This window comes from Setaria viridis, chromosome 9 (genome assembly GCF_005286985.2).
Source record: "Setaria viridis chromosome 9, Setaria_viridis_v4.0, whole genome shotgun sequence".
NCBI classification, from domain to species: Eukaryota; Viridiplantae; Streptophyta; class Magnoliopsida; order Poales; family Poaceae; genus Setaria; species Setaria viridis.
The window spans coordinates 34,854,593-34,865,437 of NC_048271.2; positions in this window are offsets into that span (position 1 = coordinate 34,854,593).

Genomic DNA, 10,845 nt, shown 5'->3' on the forward strand with positions numbered 1-10,845 from the left:
TAGCAAGTGTGCAAAGGTGCCGGCTTTCTCTGCACACAATCTCTTTCGTTTCTATGCTTTGTTTTCAACCAGTTTTATTTTCTTAATGTAGCTCAAAATAGCATGTTGATAAGATCATATTGATTGTTGGGTAATATATTTGTTAATTAGGATTTGCATGAGATTAACTTATGAATTAATCATATGTCCTTGACTAAGTAACAACAGTCCCTTTCTTGTAATGAAAAAAAATCAGATCAATCTACATCAACCTTGAGGTTATAATGCATTCTTTGACATGGCATGGCAGGTTAATGCACAACGTGGTTGTATCATTCATGGTGAATGCAGGAATATGATGGAGAAAAGTGGGCTGCTGGATTTGGCCCCCTATAATCCCACTCCTATGCCAAGGTTCATGGTGTTTGTGCCATCGGAGGTAACTGAGGATAGGATAGCATAGCTATCTAGCTTCTGTTTTTGAATGTGATTATTCTTAATTACTGATTATGCAGGTTTCTTGCTGCTTAGCTTCAAGATCCCTACTGGTGGCAGTATAATAGGTGATAGACATTAGATTTAGCGGGGTTTGTTCTAAAACCATTTCTGGACATAAGCTTTTCTCCTATCGATCTACTGACTGTCCTTTTTATATAACTTAATGGATGACTCTCATGATGCTTGATTTTTGTTGCACCTGTAATACGAATGAACATGAGAAGTCATGTATGCCTGTTTAATAAAGTATAAAGTTGGATGTATTGCATTTATGTTAGTCGTCCACTAAGATTAGAATGTTATCTATCTATGATTTGTGTTGCCCGTAGCAACACAAGGGCACAATCCTAGTAAGAAAAAAAAAAGCAAACAAAGGTTTCCGATTCAAACTTTACATCATATAAGTTTCGACTCAAAACACAGGAAAACGTGAGGAAATAAGGGGAGCCGGGCGAATTGTGGGCATGTTCATGCGTACACCAAACAAGGGTACACTAGGAAATAATTTTTTTCTAGATTTATTCTAGGATTTAACCGTCGTTATTCTTTCAGTGGTAGGCGACGTGCCCGTCAACAGTGAAGCGCCAGTGGTGACTTCGTCAATTTTGAGGATATGCCATCTTAATCTTTCGGAGGTGTTCTCGTAGGGTGAATTGTGGGCATGTTCATGCGTACACCAAACAAGGGTACACATAGGAAATAAATTTTTTCTGGATTTATTCTAGGATTTAACCGTCGTTATTCTTTCAGTGGTAGGCGATGTGCCCATCAACAGCGAAGCGCCAGTGGTGACGTCAATTTTGAGGATTTGCCATCTTAATCTTTCGGAGGTGTTCTCGTAGGGGTAGGGTTGTGTGCGTGTGTTCGTAAGGGCGAGTGTGTGTGCGTGTATGTGAACGTCTGTGTTTGTACTGTGTGTTTTGAAAAAAAAGAGCACACATGTACATATATACATATAAAAAGAAGAAGAAAAAGTTCAAATTACTCCCTTCAACTATGATCAAAATCCAAATATAACCTTGTAAAAAGTAAAACTGCCCTGACTTTATAAAATCAGCTTATTTTTCACCTTTGCAACCCAACTAAACTACTTTTAGCCGTATGGACAATGATTTTGTTCACCCCGTTCGGTGGGCTGCAGCTGGATGCCGCTAGGCTTTTTCCAGCTGGGCTTTTCAGCCCAGCCGTTTGGTACGCTGCTTGAAGCCGTTCGAGCGGCTGAAGGCACCGACGCTTCAACCTCATTTGGCCTGCTATCGCCTGCCGTCCTTATCCAGTCACCTCCCTCTCGCCCGGTCGCTAGTTCTCGCCCCCAATCCGCCGCCGTCGCTCCCGCCGCTCAGCAGCGCCTGCGCTCTCGCCCACTCTCCGCCGCCGTCAGTCCTAGATTTGGCCCGCTCGCCGACGTTGTCGCTCCCGTCGCTGGCCCGCTCCCGCGCTGTCGCCCGCTCTCCGCGGTCGGCGCTCCCAGATCTCGCCCGCTCTCCGCCACCGTCGCTGCCGCCGCTTGCCCGCTCCCACGCTCTCGCCCGCTCTCCGCCGCCGGTGCTCCCGCCGCTCGCCCGCTCCCGCGCTGTCACCTGCTCTCCGGCGCCGGCGCTCCCAGATCTCGCCCGCTCCCCACCACAGTCGCTCCCGCCGCTCGCCCGCACCCGCACTCTCGCTTGCTCTCCGCCGCCGTCGCTCCCTCCACTCGCCGGCTCCCTCGCGCTCCCCCTCTCTCCGCCGCCGTTGCTCCCAAATCTCCCCCGCTCCCGCCCCCTCGACCGCGCTCCGCCGCCTTCGCTCCCAAATCTCGGTCGCTCTCCGCCGCCGGCGGTCCCTCGTGCTTCGCCCGCGGCGACCACCTCCCTACGTCGAGCAAATGACAGGAGGGCTACAATCATCGGAGTACAGGACGACTCTTCTTCGCCGGCGGCAGGCTATTCCGCCCCACCGAAGTGCTGTCGCACCAGGGGTGAACGGCGCCGCCAGGGAGCAAGGTCGTCGGCCAGCACAGCAGCTGGGATCCGGGCTCTCCGCCGCCGCGTTACCACCCCGTGCCCCCCCCCCAGCACTCCACCCCCCTCCGGCCCCCTACGACCTACAGGTGCAGGTGGTCACCCAGGTACGCCTGACGCTGTTGATCAAGCACCATTACCATTACAAATTGTTATGAACTGCCCTGTTGAACTGCTTGTGATTATGAAGTTTGTGTTCTAATGCTTGCGTATTTTGTGCATTAGCATTACAAATTTTTAGCTTGTTGTTGCTACTTGGGTGCAGATGCTCCATTTTTGTACTTTGATGTTGAAATACAACAAATTTGCCATACATGTATGACCTCATAGCTGCGTTACCATGACACACAGACATACATGACATGTTTGATCATACTAGAGACCATGAGCATGTAATCTATGTTTGCCTGGTTCTGTCCATGGTCCTGATGGTATCACTTGTGTGCATTGTGCTTCCAGCATGTTATTCAGCTTAAACTCCCAAACTTGTCTACAACATAGTGAACTAAATTGATGTGCCTGGTTTTGGTTTTCTCACCTTTCCAGGCGACTAATACAAGCCTAGTAGTAGGCCAACCGCGAGGAAGTACCAAAGGTGCCCACACTGGCATCGTCATCCACTTCGTCATGCTCCCCCCCCCCCCCCGTCTACCCGTACAATTTCCGCCACAAACATGCCAAGACAACTGCTAAGGCAAGTAACATATCCATTGATGCTGACATTGTGTAGTTGTATGCCTCCTGGTTATCCGTACTTCGGTGCAATATAATTGTAGCTCCTGTGTACTCAGATGAATCATAACCGTGCCAACTGGGATGAGGGCATGACAAAAACTTTGCTGGACTTGTGCATTGATCAGAAGAACCAGTTCAATTGGAGCAACAGATGCCTCAGTAAGTTGGGATGGAAGAACGTGTACCGCAGCTTCAACCAACAGACTGGGTTGCATTTGGGCAGCAAGCAGCTGCAGAACAAGCTCAACGCCCTGCGGAGAACATTCCTGAGCTGGAGGGCCTTGCAAAACCAATCTGGTTTAGGGCGCGACACACAAACTGGTGGTGTTGCTGCTGATCCCACCTATTAGGAGGACGACGAAGCGGTACGTCCTATGACAGTCTCATAAGTTAGTCGTCATCTTATTTGTACATTTCTGTTTTCGGCCTTGAACATATACTGTTCCTTGAACATTGCAGGACACTAGTGGTGGTGCTGCCCCGCCGAGTTCCCAACCGAGTTCTGTTAAGCCTCCACCTTTCCTCGAAGAATTGTATGAGTTGTATAGCCATGACCCCCAAGACAGGTGCACCTTGCTGACGGCAGGAGGTATTCGTGAGTCGGCACCTAGCGTGGGGACTGAGGGCAATGCAGCGGACTTGGACCAGGACCCCATGCCTGCTAGTAGTGCTCGTAACTTCTCCAAACGACCGGCCCGAGAATTCTCTATTGACAGTCCTCGGAAAAAGAGAAGTAGCAGCTTGGAGCAGTACATTAGGGACCTTTCTGAAAGTGTGGCAAAAAGGAGCCAGAAACGTGCTGACCATGCCCAGGAGGAAATGGACCGTGCAATGCAGCTTATAGAAGAAGATGGTCTATAGGAGGGGTCTCTGCTTTACTGCCAAGCTCTTTATTTATGTACTAAGAACCCGGATTATCAGAGGGCGTTCACAAAGATGAAAACGAAAGAGGGCCGACTGAATTGGATACAATTCAACTGGGACATGTTGAACAAGTAGAGTGATTGTGGCATGACTTTGTTTTATTGTAGTGATGTGTACTGATGGGTTTAAAAGATAATGTTTGCACTTGTGTCGGAACAGTAATGTTAGCTTATGTAACATGTCCTGTTCGTTGAACATTTTGTTTTAGTGCTAGTTAAATTCCTTTCAAGTTTAATGTCGTCCATGATCAGCAATTTCTTTCAAGTTAAATGTCGTGATCAGTGATTTCTGTGAAGTGAAATATCGTCCAGGATCAGTACTTTCTTTCTAGTTTAATGTCATCTACGATCAGTACTTTTTTTAACTTGTGTCAGAACAGTTGGCTTTGAAGTGATTTGGAATTTTGATGTCTCTTGTCTTAACCATTTGGACACGTAGTTGATTAGCTCATTGGAGGCCCTCAGCTCATCACTAGGAGGAGGATTGGTTTAATTTTGCGGCAGCTGAAGTAAGGTGGAGAGGCAACTTCACTGGCACTTGACAGGTTCGAAACAAATGCATATGTATAATATGGTGCAACTACAAATGTGTAAGGTGTGTTTGCTGATGCCCCTCCGATTGTGCATGCACAGGTTCAATCAAGTATGAGTAGTGCAGAGGAACCAAATAGTCACACCGGCAGTGACAGCAGCTCTGTCATGTTCGATCTAAAGTGTTTAACAGCAGCAGCAGCAGCCGCATATGCGGAGGTGCCGCATATGCGGAGGTGAACAGGAGGCAGCATCCTGTGGTGAACCTGCAAGTTGACTTGCCACGCATGACCGGACGGCAATGGGTTGAGCTCAATCTGCAGGAAAGGTGGCGGTGCTTCGATAATTTTCGTATGTATCCCGACGCGTTCCTTCAGTTGCATGACATCTTGGTTACCAATCATGGATTGAAAACGTCGCAAGGGGTAGAATCTGTTGAGGCTTTAGGTATGTTCGTGTGGGCGTGTGCGACACAACACGCTTGTCGTCAAATTAGAGATAGATTTGACCGGAGTTTGAACATAGTTAGTAGGAAGATGGCGCATGTGGCAAATGTAATGTTTTCATTTGCCCAGATAGTAATCGGTCCAAAGGATGCTGCTTACTCTAAGGTGAATCATAAGCTGAACCAATATGCACCGTTCTTTGATGGGTGCATAGGTGCTCTAGACGGTACACACGTTCCTGTACAGGTCGGGCGTGAGTCCCGTTTGGATTTTATTAACAGAAAAGGGTGGACTAGCTTCAATGTATTAGCTATAGTGGATATGGACATGCGATTCACGAATGTAGGAGCGGGGAGGGCAGGATCCTTTCATGACATGTCGGTGTTGCGGGACTGTATGGCGGCACCGAACTACCCTCATCCACCTGCAGGTATGGTACTTGACTAATTACGCACATGACGCTGCAATTGCAAAATTTGGTGCACTAATGGTGAATATTTTTTATTATCTGTAGGACGATATTATTTGGTCGACTCGGGCTACGCAGTTCGAGAAGGCTATCTGGGGCCGTATCGAAATATCAGGTACCATTTGGAGGAGTTTAGCAGAAGATAGGCGGACACTTTGGAGAAGAAATTCAACTTCCACCATTCCAGTCTTCGCAATATGGTCGAACGCGCATTTGACGTGGTCAAATCCAGGTGGCACATTCAAGTTCCACTATATTCTCGAGAGCGGCAAACGAAGCTCATTATTGCTTGCTTCGCACTCCACAATTATTTGCTGGACCTTGCCGATGCAAGTACTGCAGGTTTAAACATGGCGCGAACTTCGGACTATGGGGTGTCCGAATGGGTGGCAGCAAATGCTACTCCTGATATGGCCAGTGTACGAGATTGGATTGCGGCGGGAATCTCTTTGATGTAAATAATGGGTGTATGCTGTGTATGTTAATGTTGTAATATGTATGTAAGCAATTGTACTAGTTGTGTACGTTCGTACCTTCCATTGTGTTGGTTAAGTTTGCGCGACAGAATTTGAATATTGTACATCCTTTTACCGTTACAAATTTAAATTTGAAATGTAGCAGCGCATCAGTAGGAAAAACAGGCCGAAAAATCCTAAGCAGTAGCTAGCAGCGCTGGGCAGCAGCTTCTCCTGCCGCTGATCAGCTGAAGCCACAAGCAGCAGCTAGCAGCTGCGCTGCAGCCGCTTGCAGCAGAAGCCAGCAGCGGCAGCGCTGCCGTTGTTTTTATGACCGGGATGCATGACCACATGATCAACAATCGTCCACATTTACCTTGTGTATTTCACATTCACTCCCTCAACTATTTTTACTCTGCAATGAAATTTGGTGCGCGCGAAACGAAGGAAGAAATTATTGCGTTTCACGCTGAAGCCAGGAGACCATGGCCTACACGTACAGTTGCACTTGTGGTCTGATCCTGATGTGACCTCACAAGTTTACTGCTACCCTTCTCTACTGCTCTCTACTTCTTCCACCAAAAGCCACCGGACTAGTAGGCTTTCATTTCACTGCCGCATCTCTAAACTCCCTTCAAGCGGCAAGCAACTAGTGAACTAGAGCCACGACCGCCTCCCTTCCAATTTCCTCTCTCTGGTCCCTCCTTGCTTGAGCAGAACATCGACATCCCAACCACCAAATCATGTGGTTCCTCTCCATCTCCACCTTTGCCAAATTAAATCAGCAAGCACCAGAGCCTCCTCCACTTAGCAAGCGCCACTTGAGCTTCGCCCAGGCCCAGCAACGTCGCCATGCCTCCAAACGGCCTTGACCATCTCTAGGACAGCAAGCGTGGACAATAATTGATGATATCGCCATCCGAGTCATCAAAAACAGTAAAACCACTGTCCACATGGCTAAAGCTGGTTTTAGTTGGATAGCAAAGGTGAGAAATAAGCTGGTTTTTTAAAGTCAGGGGTTAAGTAAACGGTTTTATAGTTTATGGGGTTACGTGGACTTAGGCTATAAAGTGAGTAGTGATTTGGACTTTATTGTAATAAGAAAAAGTCTAATTTACACCATTCAATTGTCATGGCAGTCCTATTTTAAGTCGTGAGCTACATAACTAGACAACAAGAAACATCCAACTATTAAAACTAGAAAAAAATTAGTTTAATATCAAAAAACCATAACTAATTAATTTAAATCATTAAAATATGAAACATCTACCAATTTTTTTCTAAAAAAGTAACCTATCTCTTGGTGCCACTCTTCAAAATTTCAAATTGTTAGGACTTTAACAAATCTATAAGCAACATAATCTTTTGAAAAATAAACTGAGTTCCAAAAATCACATTCATAACTCGTTCTCGTACAAGATGGAAGTAATTTTTATGTGCTTCTTTTCCTGCATGAAAGATCGGATTTGCGATCCATCATCTGCAATTCTGCATCAATATCATATGCAGATGCACGTGCCATTCCTTCGGCCAGGTGGTGTTGTGGCACTTGTCATAGGTGAGTTTTACGGACCAGTCGTATTCTTGTTTTGAAACTGAGCCTTCCACCACCTTCTTCCGGTGTCCAAAGCGACCAAAATAATCGCGTGGCCGTGGAGGCGTGGAGCAGAGGGCCGGCCGCCTGTTCCGCTGGCCACCGTGTAAGAGGACTGATGCAGTGCCAAGCCGTGACCGTCGATGGGGGCGAGCGGATCGGAGGATGGTGGCGGGAGGGCAACCCGTGGTCTTAGCATAGCGGAGAAGCGAAGGAATCGAGGCCGTGAGAGAGTAGGAAACCAATCGGCGATTACGGATGGCAGAACGCACGAACCGCGGGGCAGAACGCATGACCGTTGACTGAGATTTAATTTAACTGAATTTGTTATTTTTTTAACGTGCACGACCCGGACTTTGCTTTTTGTCCAATTTAATTTTAACGTATGACCGGTTTAATGCACGTACCGCGGGGCAGAACCGTCTTGTAGCTCATCCTCCCGCGCTTGGCGAGCTCAATCTCCCCGCTCGGCAACCGCCTCAGCTCCACCACCAAGAAGGAGCAGCCGTCGTACGTGATGGGAGGCGCGTCGCGGTAGGGCTCCATCGTGCTCGTGGGCCTGCAGATGCAGAACCTGCCCTTGCCCAGGTACGCCAGGCTGGGCAAGTCCCTCGGCCTCGAGTCCGGACGGCGGCGGCCGTCGCCCCCGACGCCGGACTCCTCCCAGGGTCAGGGGAACGTCTCCCTCCACACGTGCCGCACCACCGGCGGCGTCCCGGCCCTGATGTCGCACGCGCACAGGACCTGGGTCTCCGCTGCCAGGCCGATGACGCAGCCGATCGAGCTCCGGGACGTGCAGCGCGCGGCCCTCGAACGGCAGCTGCCACGCCCCCTCCACCCGCCACCGTGCGCCTTCTTCCTCGGTGTCCAGGGAGAAGGTGCCCCTGTGGGTGACCGAGATCCACACGCGCGTGCCAGGGCGAGGTACGCCGAGACGAGCACGATCTCGTCCTCGGCCAGGGGCCCTACCGGTGGCTTCGGGAGAGGGGTGGCGCGCCAGCCGCTGCTGCCAGGGACGAGGCGGAGCGTCTCGAAGCTGTAGATGCCGTCGAAGAGGACCGTGTCCATCCTGATGATCACGGTGCCGTCGGCGCCGTCTCCCATGGGGAGCACGGCGGGCGCTCCTTGTAGCCGCCGAACTTGTGCGGCGCCAAGAACTCGCGGCCCCTGGGCCACCAGTACTGGACGAGGCAGCCTTCGGAGTCGCGCATCCATGGGCTAGGTGCATGATGGTATCGTGGATGCGGGTTGGCAGCTACGACTTCTGGGACACCGTCATGCGGGTTGGCCGCTACGACTTCTGGGAGAAGCAGCCTAGCCCATGGATGCGCGACTCCGAAGGCCGCCTCGTCTAGTGGTGGGCTGGTGGCCCAGGGGCCTTCTCCCTGGACACCGAGGAAGAAGGTGCGCGGTGGCGGGTGGAGGGGGCGTGGCAGCTGCCGTTCGAGGGCCGCGCGCTGCACGTCCCGGAGCTCGGCTGCATCATCGGCCTGGCAGCGGAGACCTGGGTCCTGTGCGCGTGCGACATCAGGACCGGGAAGCCGCCGGCACGTGTGGAGGGAGACGTTCCCCTAGCCCTGGGAGGAGTCCGGCGTCGGGGGCGACGGCCGCCGCCGTTCGGACTCGAGGCCAAGGGACTTGCCCAGCCTGGCGTACCTGGGCAAGGGCAGGTTCTGCATCTGCAGGCCCACGAGCACGATGGAGCCCTACCGCGACGCGCCTCCCATCACGTACGACGGTGGTGGAGCTGAGGCGGTTGCCAAGCGGGGAGCTTGAGCTCGCCAAGCGCGGGAGGATGAGCTACATGACGCCGGCAATGCCCATATATCGGCTTCATTCACTATACCTAGCTAATTAACGCGTGCAGGTGTAGCTAGCTGCTACTACCACTTGTACGATAATGTACCATCGGCATTGCTGTCATATATTCTCTACAACGTTGACATCGTTTACTGGCGCGAACTTTTTTTATGGAATACGCAAGAGAATTGCGTATCTTTGTATTAAGATAAGAGTTTAAAAAGTACAACAAACAGAGCGCAAACTTGTTGATTCTATCTGTTCTCATTCAGCTAGCAATCTAGCATACATCTAGTTCTTAGGCCAGCCGCTTCCCATGTATTTTTGTAGATTACAATTGTTCTTTGAAGCCATGACGACATTTTCTTTTTGCTGCATTTTGATGGGTGTAGCGTATAGTTGCATACGCAAAACAAAATCAAAGCGCCCGGATGAGCTATATATATCATAGCCCAATTTGTCAAAAACAAAAGCTGATGCGTGCGTAGCGTACTGCCATAACATATAAGTCCTGACCAATGTATTTTCTCTTTTTTTACATGGAGCTTGCGATTGTATAGTAGTAGTAGAAGTAAGAAGAAAGAGTGGTAGTTATTCGCTTTCAGCGATTATTACCAATTCATCGGATAAAAAAGGTTTTGGGAAATGATGAGGTTAACTTGCAAGTTTACTGTATTTGTGAAAATGTGAGGATACCGTGTTTTTCCCTCCTTCGAATCTGTAGAGAAATCCGGCAACGCCAACATCCGCCGTTCTGCGAGTACACACAGGAGCTTTCTCTTCAAATCCTACACCCACTGAATACTGGACCCACCGGTCAGCAGCACGTGAGTGGCTGGTGCTGCATGCACGAATCCAGTAGGTTCGAGGCTAGTAGTAGAAGTAACTGCCACCCTCTCGATCGGGTTGCAGCTCGCTGCGCGGCCTTCCTTCCCGCCACCAACCTCTCGCGCGCCCCGGCCGCTAACCACCCACCACCCATGTCACACCTGATTTTCAAGGCAAAATCAAATACATAAATTATACATACGTCAGGATCAAATTACACACATGTAACGACATAAGTGAATATCAAAATCAATATCATAGTGTAAGAGAGTATAATATTATTACATAATCGGTAGTCTTTAAATCGAATAACACAAAAGTTTATTAAATTTCGTAGCGGATCTTCAATAAGCTCGGCGACTCCACAAGTAGTTGACCGGAGAAACGTACGCCTAGTATTCTTCCCAATCTTGTAGTACCTCCACGGCGTTGACTTGTTCTGAGCAGCGGGTTAACAAGCGTGGGAAATGTGTAGTGCAAGACCAATCAAGAATAGGCTAAGGTTTTAATAGTAAGTTAGCATATTATTTACTTGATCAAATTTTATTAGCATTTACTACATGGAAGTATATACCACCCGCATTAAC